This window comes from Pteropus vampyrus, unplaced genomic scaffold, assembly GCF_000151845.1.
Source record: "Pteropus vampyrus isolate Shadow unplaced genomic scaffold, Pvam_2.0 Scaffold240, whole genome shotgun sequence".
Classification (NCBI taxonomy): domain Eukaryota; kingdom Metazoa; phylum Chordata; class Mammalia; order Chiroptera; family Pteropodidae; genus Pteropus; species Pteropus vampyrus.
In genome coordinates, this window is record NW_011889021.1 from 1,242,992 (window position 1) to 1,253,804 (window position 10,813).

The following is a 10,813-nucleotide window of genomic DNA, read 5'->3' on the forward strand; positions in this document are numbered from 1 at the left end:
TGCAAAATATATTTTTAAGTGAAAAAAAAAAACAAAGCAAAACAGGTGCAGGACAAGCAGTATACAGTTTCCTACCCTTTGTGAGTAAATCAAATAAACATAACATACATATATAAATAAATACAAGTATACATTTATTTGTTTTTGTAAAAAGAACTCTAGACAGATAAGACACTAATAGAAATGGCCACCTACAGGGGCAGGTGTAAGCAAGACTTTTGAATATTCTTTTTATATAGTTTTGATATTTGAAACATGTAATAATTTATATATTCTAAGTAAATAAATAAAAAGCCTACAACTGTCATGTTCTAAATTGCACCATTTTATGGTTCTTTGGATTTGTTTAAATAAAGGAAACAGTAGATGTATACTACGTATGAAACAGCGTATTTAGTAGCAATGAAAAGGGTTTCTATATCACTCAAATTTATTTATCTCTTATTAAATACCTCCATCTAGAACAGTAAGCAGTGACCAATAAGTATCGCAGTGGGTTCCTGAAGAATAAGCTCAAGCCATTCTCCTTTGGTAAAATTACCACACTGCCAGTAGATGAGATATTCCTCAGCACTAAGTGAACTTTAGCAAAATATTTAGTGAGATTTTTCAAGCATGATGGAGGCATAGGGACTAGATGCTTGCATATAATTCAGGGACCCTTCGATAATAAGCCGGATTTTCATATATATTATCTATGCTAATCCACATATCAGTCCTGCAAGATACAAGAGGTGTCTTTTATTATATAAAGGTAATCTCTTTTTAAAAAGTTGAAAAACTAGCTTAAAGGGATATTATTTGCCTAACATCACACAGCTAATAAATAAGCTAGGACTGAGATACATATCTCTACAGTCAAATTCCATGTTTTTTCCACCCTACTATATTGTCTCTCAAATTTAATACACAATCCATCAAAATGTTAAACCCAGAAAACAGTGTTAGTGGTAGCATTCAAATCACTAAAAAACAGATGATAGATTCAAGTTTGGTTAGATAGGTTCTAAAAAACTAACTGGTTAACTATTTAAAGCAGTAGATCCTTTCCTTCCTTACATTTTATCTCCCCCAAATTCCATATTAAAAAAACTCAAAGTAAAAAACCATAAAAACCAAGAATGAAATGTAAGTGAAGAGTTATCTGACTCTCAGAAAAGAAAAGAGATTTCTAAGCCCCAGATTAAAGAAAAGCATTGTCAAGTCAAAGACTGTTACTGTGATAAACAGGAATATGCAGCCAGCCACTTTACACTAACATTCTCAACAAAGGCTAGTGAAAACTTCATCAGGAATCAGAATTACGACTGCAGACCAGCTTTCAAGAAGCATTAGATGTGACTATATAAAAATTCAAAACTACAAAAGATACAGGAAAAACTACTTTAAAAAATTTTACAGTACAAAGGATTTAAAGCTTAACTACATAAGCAATATTTATAAATTCACACTAAAAATCTGAAAATTATGATGGAAAACAAGTTCATAAGCTAGCAATTTACAAAAATACTAATGGCAGGAGAAAAAAATGGTGTAGATGATAGAGGCTCTGTTCATCCCTCTGGTGACCAAAATCAAAGTTGTGACAGAAACAAGGAGCAAACAGCAAGGAAAACTGCCTGGGATCTAGACAAACAAGCCCTACAACTAGGGAGAAATCTAAGAAATCCCCCTGCGATGGCAGAAGGTAGGACAGGGAGAGGTCTCAAGGCTGCCCTGAGCAGCTGAGTGGGACACAGGCTACTGCAGCCACAGCTGCAGCCGCAGACTTCTCTTAAAGGGGCCATGTTCGCACACGGACTTTCACAGTGACAGACCTGCTCACTCTGAGCACCAGTACCGGTTCAGCGGCACAAGGGGCACCAGGGATTTACAAGGGGACACTGAGCTGTCGGAGTGAGAACTGAGGCCAGACTTACTCTGTACACAAGTGCTGGCAGTATCCACTGTTCCTCTCTTGAGCCCTCCCTTTTCCCAGTGTGTGGATGCAGAGCTGCCATAGTGGAGGTGTCATCAAACTAGTTAACAGAGGTCGCCTCCCCCACCAAGCCACATCCAGGTATATCCTCAGCGAGTCAGGCGCTCCTTGCTGAGCAGCGCCTAGACACACTGGAGGCAGCTAGCCTTGGTTTCTGGTGTGGCCTTTTGAGGCAACCATAAGCACAGCATCTGTGGATTGCTTGCTGAATCTTAACAGGTGGTCCCAGAGGGGTAGAGGCTTGGGCTAAATTTGGCCTGTAGCTGAACTCCTCTCAGGACTGTGCCACTGGATACCTATTTCACAAATCCACACTACTAAGACCGGGAGACTTAGGAGCCTTGCTTAGTACATAGAAACAGACACGGAAAGGCAGCCCAAATGGGAAGACAAAGAAGCAGAAATCACATAAGAGAACAGGACAGAAGGGCTTGGCACAAAATATTTGACGGGATGAAAACCCAGGATCTTCAACCAAGAATACTTTATCCAGCAAAGCTATCATTTAGAGTCGAAGGACAGATAAAGAGCTTCCCAGACAAAAATAATCTAAAGGAATTTATCACCACCAAGCCAATATTACAGGAAATATTGGAGGGACTTCTTTAAGAAGAAAAAACATGTATCAAAAACAGGAATAAAGAATGGTGATAACTACATTACCATCAACATCTCAAATGGAAAAGAATTAAGGGCTCCAACCAAAAGACAGCATGGCTGATGGATAAGAAAACAAGACCCCTACATACGCTGCCTACAAGAGACTCACTTCAGATTAAAAGACACACACAGACTAAAAGGAAGGGGATGGAAAAAGATACTGCTCTGATGGACTTAGATGGTATTGCACTGAAGGAAATGGGTCGGATAGAGAAAGACATATATCGCATGATTTCACATATGTGGAATCTAAAGAACAAAATCAATAACAAAAACGGAAATAAATTCATAGATACAGAGAATATTTAGAAGGATACTAGATGGGAGGGGAAGGGGGAAAATGGCAAAGGGATTAAGAGGTACAAATGGATAGTTGCAGAATAGACATGGAGATGTAGAGTGTAGCAGTGAGAAGATGGTTAATAATGTAATAAATATGTAAGAGGGAAGACAGGTACTAGATTTAGTGGGGTGATCACTTTGCGAGTTATGTGGATCTCCAATCACTATGCTATACAACTGAAACTGGTATATTATTGTATACCAACTATAATTGAAAAAAATACTCATTGAATTGTACAATGTAAATATGTGCAACTAATTGTCTATTATATATCAATAAAGGCAAGGTGTGAAAAAATAATACTAATGACCAAAAAAGAGGAAAAGAAAAAATAGTCAACCTCACTACCCAAGTTAAATTCTGAGGTGTTTAACCTATCAAACTGTCAAAGGTTTGTCGGTTTAATGATAACCGGTGATGGTGAAAGTACAAGGAAAATGGCTACTCGAGCCTGTGGGAATATAAATTGTAAAACCTGGAGGGTATAATACACTTTGACAAAAAACTCTCCCTTTTAAAATTTTATCCTAAGAACTATGTTCATCAAAGCATTTATGGTAAGAGGAAGAAGGAGAAGGGAAATGAAAGAGGGAGAGGGAGGGAAGAGGGAATGTTAATTTTTAAATCTAGTTATATTATTTAAATTTTCTTTTAATTTCCCAAAATAAAAATTTTAAGTCATTACACACAGAAATGAAAACAGAATAGAGTACTAAAATAAATACAAACGGAAGTTCTATTGTTTTCTTCACACGGCACAATGAACAAGTTTTTCATATGTTCCCAGAGGTTCATGCAACCCATTAGAGAGATCACTGGAATAAACCATTCAATCAGAAGACCTGTATTCCAGTCTCAGCTTTCCCACTACCAGCCTATATCTTTTATCAATATCAGGTAAGTTTAGTTTTTTCTTTCAAAAATTAAACTATTAGTGATTTTAAAGTACTTTCTGTATTACGGTTTTATAATTTCATTACTCTTGAATAACTAGACATTCTCTTTTAAAAGACCAATCGGGCAGTTTGAAACATTCAACAGGAAGGAAACAGTGTCCCACAGTTATCCATCTCATAGGAACTTCTTTAAGAAAACTCAAAATTAACAAATGAAGAGCCAAAAGGACAGAGCAGATTGTATTGCTTGTTCTCTAGATGTGAGAAAAATCAAATTCAATCCTGAATTGTATAAAGCAAACTCTGAATGAAACAATTATCTTTAAAATAACTCAATCCTGAATTGTATAAAGCAAACTCTGAATGAAACAATTATCTTTAAAATAACTCAGCACTATTTGTATGACCATTCATGAATAAAAAAATTATAAAAACGTTCTGTTGCACAATTTTGCACCTGAGATTCTTCCGAAAGTATCTGAGCTTTAAAATTTATTTTTAAGATGACATTTCATGCAGTCTACAAATAGAAAATTCAGGATAATTTTCTACTCATCTGCTACTAGCAATGACAGAGATCTTAAAGAGAAATAATCCAAATAAATAAAAATAAGATGGCTTTATTTTTTAGAAGTAGGTAACAGTATCTCAACAGATTTTTTCAATGCCAGACTATCTCTCTCTTCGATCTATTCCCCCTTCCCTTCCCTTTTCTCTACTATTCCACCTGGCATTCAAATTACACGGAATGCAGGTATCGGTTAATGGATGCCAATATGAAAAGCAAGAAAAAGAGCTTCCTATTGTTCAACATTGACTAGAATAGAGAAAAAAGTCTTTGTAATTTTCAGTGGAAGAGTCATATTGGCAAGGCTGTAAACACTACAATTTGAATTTGATCCCTCCAAACTAGACAGCTGGCTATAAATGTAAATATACCTAATAGATGTGCTTCAAGGCCAGATGATATTTTCTAAGCATAAAGAACAAAGTTCTAACAAGTTATACTCATTTTACTATTTACATAGCACTTTTACATATTTTAGTTCATTTCATTCTTAATTCCTGACGATTGTGTTCTATTTCCATTTTTCATGTAAGGAAACGAAGGCTCAGAATTTAAGTAACTTTTATACCGTAAAGCTAAAAGTGGGCTTTAAATCCAGATCTAAATGATCCTAAATGAGGTATTCCAAGCAGAAAAGTATGACTACAATTTAAAATGAACTTAGAAAAGTGTTAGTCAGTTTCTAATTAAGTAGTACTTTAATCAGTGATTCATTATGACACTCACCCCCCCAAAACAAATATTAAATGTTAATTTCAGTTTGTGACCAAAAATACTAATAGATCACTCATTTCAGCTACAAAGATAAAAATTTAAACTACTAAGGGTAAAGATGCTTTTATTGGCAGATACCTTTTACCATCTTACTAATCTACAGAAATTTGTGACATAAGATCACATATTTGACATAAAATCTTTCCCCTTTTATGTTCAAGTTTCTATTTCAAATACAGTAGTCCCCATCTCCACGGTTTCGCTTTCACGGTTTCAGTTACCTCAGATCGACCCCCAATCCAAAATATTAAATGAAAAATTCCAGAAATAAACAATTTCTAAGTTTTAAATTGTACACCATTCTGAGTAGCGTGATGAAATCTCTCACCATCCTGCTCCGTGAATCAGTCCTCTGTCCAGTATATCCACACTGTATACACTACCTGCCCATTAGTCAGTCAGAAGCCTTCTCAGTTATCAGATGCACTGTAGCAGTATCGCAGGGCTTGTGTTCAAGTAACCTTACTATACTTAATAATGGCCCCAAAGTGCAAGAGTAGAGATGCTGGCAATTCAGATATGCCAAAAAGAAGCTGAAAAATGCTTTCTTTAAATGAAAAGGTGAACATTCTCCACTTATTAAGGAAAAAGAAAAAAACTGTATATTGAGTTTGCTAAGATCTATAGTAAGAATGAAGCTATCCATGAAATTGTTTAAAAGGAAAATGAAACTCTTGCTAGTTTTGCTGTCACACCTCACACTGCAAATTATGGCCACAGTGCATAATAAGTGCTTACTTAAAAGACAGAAAAGGCATTAAATTGTGAGTGGAAAACACAAACAGAAAATGTATCTGTCTGTCTGTGTTGGGTGTGTGTGTGTCTGTCTGTTTATTGTAGGGTTCAGTACTGCCCGCAGTTTCAGATCCACTGGGGGTCTTGGAACATATCCCCCATAGATAAGGGGGGACTACTGTACTCAGCTCATTGTATTCCTACTGCCTACAACTAACATTTCCCAACCTCTTAATCCTCTCCCAGAGAACATCTTTGAATTGATTGCTTACCTTCCATCTCTGAGTTCTAGATAGCTACCTGTTTAGCAAGGTAGGTCTCAGTTCCAAGGATGCCAAATTAACCAGAGAAAGCTATAGTAGGGGAAATGCAGCATTAGCTTGAACCCTTATAAACATTCTATCCAAAAGGATAAAAAATTTTAAAGTAGTTCTTCCTCCATTAATGAACATATACAACTATCTCTTCCTCTTTTACTATGGGTTCATAACCAACAAAGAAATAATAAAGGACTCAGACAGATGAAAATAAAAATATAGCTGAAACCAGTGACCAAAAAAGCTTCCTATTAACTTCAATTGTAAATTAAATTTACTCTGAACTGTAGATGTTCCATGTGCTTCTCCCTCACAGGGTCCAGCCTGCTAAGATAAATCTACCATACAGAGTAGAGGATGTATAGCCTAAGAATTGAGAGCTCCAAAAATAGAACTAGAAGAACAATGAGCAAAAGCATACTCAATTCTTCTCCTAGCCTCACTTAATCATCCCTTGTGAAGGCATTTGAGGGGTAGAAAGGAGGAACATTACTTATAAGAACTTCCTACTTTACAAGTCATGGTAGAAACATGCAAAGAGAAAGATAATGGCTCGGCCTCAATGAATATAATCTCCACAAATATACAACAGATACTTCAGAAAGTTTTAAAAAGTCTCAAGCAGGAACACCGTACAAAAATCATCTCCTCCTGTTTCACTTCCTATACCAGAGAGGAATTAGATGAAGAGATAGTAGACTAGCTTGACCTGAAAAGACTGGGCAAAAAGAAGAAAATCAGGTCTGCAAACTCCCAAAGCAGTCCTGATTAAAAACCAATATTCTTGTAGCCTTTGCATGAGTCATAAAAGTCATAAAAGGCAGAGCTCTCTGTAAAACTGCACAGTAGACAAAAGGGTATTTAACCATTTTATCCTCCTTTTCAAAATTCTCTCCCTCACCTACCCTCCTCTCTCACTCTTAACCCCACCGAAGACCCACACCTTGCCTTCTACATGCCAAAGTTCACTTCTTTCTTAGGTCTGACGGCTAAACTCCCATTCCCCACAGTACAACTATGTATGAATTAGATATGATTAAAGCACTTCATGCTAACAGGTAAATGTGGGTTAATCCATCAGGGTTCAATTCTGCAAATTTCATTAAGCTCTACTATGTAAAAGGTACTGTCTTTAATCTATGAATGTACCTATTCTTCTTACAAGCAAAACTAGTTCACTCAATCTTTTAATGGACAAGGTAAGAGGCACGTGAGTGCCTATTTCACATCACACTCTCTCCATCCCATTTTCTTCCATCCTATGACCCTTCCCCCTACTCCAAGAGCCAGGAAATAAAATCCAAGGAATCAATATTGCTTCCAGTAAAATTCGATGACTGTAAAGACAATGTGGGAGGGTACAGCAAATACTAAACATTCAAAACCAGAGCTGAGTTGTAGAGGATCTTTTGGATTTAATTTTACATATTAATTGAAAGTACAATAAAGGACTTCTCAATAAATTGATCTCCTTACAAGTTACCTATAAACTAGCTTTGCTCAGAACCCTGAGTTATTAAGCCATAAATACTGAGAGGCTTTTTTTCTTCAGTTATTTCTAGTTAAAATGTTAATAACTACCAGTTCAATTTGCCCTACTGAATATAAAGGCTATTAAAATTGGCTATTAAACTTATCTACTGTTTTCAATTAGACTTGACATTTTTCTCATGTACTCCTAGGTTTGAAATTTCAAACTAATTAGCATACTTGCTTTAAATCTTTTTTTTTTTTTCATTTGTAAAATTTATTAATTCTCACCTGTAAGAGGTTCTAAACTAAAGAGCAGAATACAACTACTGACAGGTTTGGGTTTGGTTTGGCCATGTGAAGTTATTTTTAGTTGTTTTAATTCATTGTCAATATCTTTAAGAATCAGGTGGCTGCAAACAAACAAACAAAAAAACCCCCTAGATTTCCTATGTTCTCTTGAGAAAGCTGAAGACTGGGCCCATATTCATGTAGGGCACTAATCAGGTAGACCTGAGAACTCGATGTCCCTCTTAGGTGAGGCATAAATTCTCTAGAGCATTTCACTCATTTTCATTTTTCATCTGCCTAGTACCTGAAGGCATATGAGTGCGCTATTCATAAACTATTTCTTTGAAAGGTGCAAAATAATTTCCAGATCACTTCCACACTTCAAGTCACCTAAATGCAAAAAAAACACAAAAAAGCCTACAGCAGCTTGCAACTTCAGTTAATAAGCCTTCTAAGCCTTCACAATGCTTAGAAGAAAGAGTGAGAAAAGAAAATTCAGACCTATAGAAGGGTGACAACAAAAGGTAAAAAGCTCATCCAAAAGCTTTTTAGGGAATGAAGAAAAAAAGGTGAAAGAACTCAAAAACATTTTTGAGACACTCAAAGCTTTCCTGATTGTACCATACATTGCTCCACGGACCTTCTCACCACACTCCATGCTTCAGAACCTCCCTTCCCACTTTCTCTTTACGTATAACAATAGCAGTTAGGTCATAAAACTGAGAAATGTTAGGAAAATTTATGCAACACATTTACATTTTCAAAAATAATTCTCACACACTTTTTTAACAGACAATCTATCAGCAAGTCCTTTCCCAAGTATTTTCTACTGCTTTCTGCTTTCTGTTCAAATGACAACTGCAGTCCTCAATTTCAATACTTGGACTTCAATCCCGGTTGGGCTCTCCATTACAAAAAAAAATTTGGCCCTATGGTTGTATTCCTTATTTCTACAAATATTCCAATTTTTACATTCTATTTCATTCAAAACGTATCACTAACCTCTCTGAATTTTAATCAGATTTATGTAGTTGAGGAAGGGGGAGGCTGTGCCCAATTGTCCAAATAAAGTCAATATACCATGCGGCTTCACTGATTGTTAATTTAAATAAAAAGCATCGAGACCCTTAAAGATAAAAAATGTAAATAATTTTATATGCTAAGTACACAAAGTGACAAACAGGTGAGACTCTATAGCACGTCTGGATTGGTGTCTTTTCATCATGGACTCAAAATATTGAGAAAGGAGAACGAATTCTCTGAATACGGGGGAGGGTCACATTGCCCCCACATTAACGAAGTGATGCCTCACCTCCCTTCACCCCATTTCCCAGGATAAAGGGTGTTAGGAAACTTGCAACTGAAAAAGAAAATATAAGCCTTTCTATGCAAGTTTTGAGAAAACAAAGCTTTACCATACATGATACTGTTATAGCATAAAACCACACGCAGCGCATTATTAGGGTCTCCTCTTCGCCCAAACGGAGACTACCTGCCACCTTATCATCTATTGTGATGCGCCCTCCTCAGGATGTCGCTGCGTTAGCCCAGGGAGGACAGAAAAGGGGCGGGGCACGGGGTTACTCTGCCCTGGGAAGGAGGGATTAGGGTATCGCCTTCACCCCTGGGGAAAGGCCTCGGGACTCCCAACGCAAAAACAGCACCCTCGAACCCAAAACCCACTCCTGCCTCTCCGAACTTGACTGCCAATAGCTGGAGCCCAGAACCCCACCCACAGTCCCCTAGCAGGGTTCGAGACGCCCAGACCACTGCCACAGCAGCCCAGCTCTCAAGCCCGGATTCGCCTTCCTTCCCCTTCTTCCTTCGCCCCCGCCAAGCCCAGCCGCCGGTGCCGCCCCCACCGAGTTCCCCAGTTCCGTCCACTCACCCTCGAACCTGTAGTCCCCCTTGAGCGTCCACTGAGGGCCTAGTCAAAGGCCGAGGCCAGCGACACCTCCGCTTCCTCCTCAACTGGATCCCTCCAGAGCTGTCTGTAGTGGCAGCCACTCAAGCGGCCGCGGCTACCAGAGCCGCCCCGCAGGTTGCAGGCCGGCTCCTAAGCCTCTTCTCGCGAGAGTCCGCAGTCCGAAGAGACGAGGGTACCTATGTTCTCGCGAGAATGATAGCTCACCTCCCAGGAGTGGGCGGGGTGCAGAATGTGAGGGTAGTTGAACCAGGAGCAGCTTGGGGTGGGCGTTTAGCCTGGGGGCTGGCACCGCAGAGTGGAAGTTAGTCCTCATAGACCTCAGCTGGCGATCAACAGCGAATCTCAAGGCTGAGTGGCTGCGAGCAGTTATACCCCCAAAACATATGAACCCCACGTCTTTCCTTCGACTTCCTAGCACCGTTATAAAAAAGCGGACAGCGTTTCCAACCCAGAGTTGAAGAAATACCTGAGACCCTGAGTTTGCTCAGGAAAAGCGTTTCCCTTAATTGAGCAAACTGGGAAATCGCCTTTACCAGTTCAGCTGGAGGGTATTAATCGACCCAGTTCATGGCTGGCGGTCGTTGTTAGAGCCACCTTCTATTCCCTAACGTCCACAGCTGTTTGATTTTAAACGCTGGGTTGGCGGGAACTGTGTGCCAGCTGAAACTCCTACAGTTGGGCCGCCTGTCGAACGTCGATAGTAAACCGGATGGAGTATCATTTGTGAGTAGAAAGTCGCCAAGGAATAGTTTGTCGTGCAACTTTACTGACTCTACCATGTACCAAATGCTGAACTATACAAAGCGAAAAGGTAAAAGACGCGATCTCCGCCCTCGAAATTCACACCCGGGGAG

At 38.6% G+C, this 10,813-nt stretch overlaps 1 protein-coding gene across 2 annotated transcripts in view; it reads right to left on the reverse strand.

The window, feature by feature from the left end:
* The window catches only part of BTBD10 (BTB domain containing 10), a 68,270-nt gene extending 58,150 nt beyond the window's left edge, over nt 1-10,120 (reverse strand). The window contains exon 1 of one of the 2 annotated variants that reach the window (XM_011374168.2): nt 9,921-10,120. The gene's annotated coding sequence lies outside the window, so the exon portion shown is untranslated. The remainder of the gene's footprint in view (nt 1-9,920) is intronic. The other variant, XM_011374169.2, reaches the window with a different exon arrangement.
* Between the last annotated feature and the right edge of the window lie 693 nt (nt 10,121-10,813).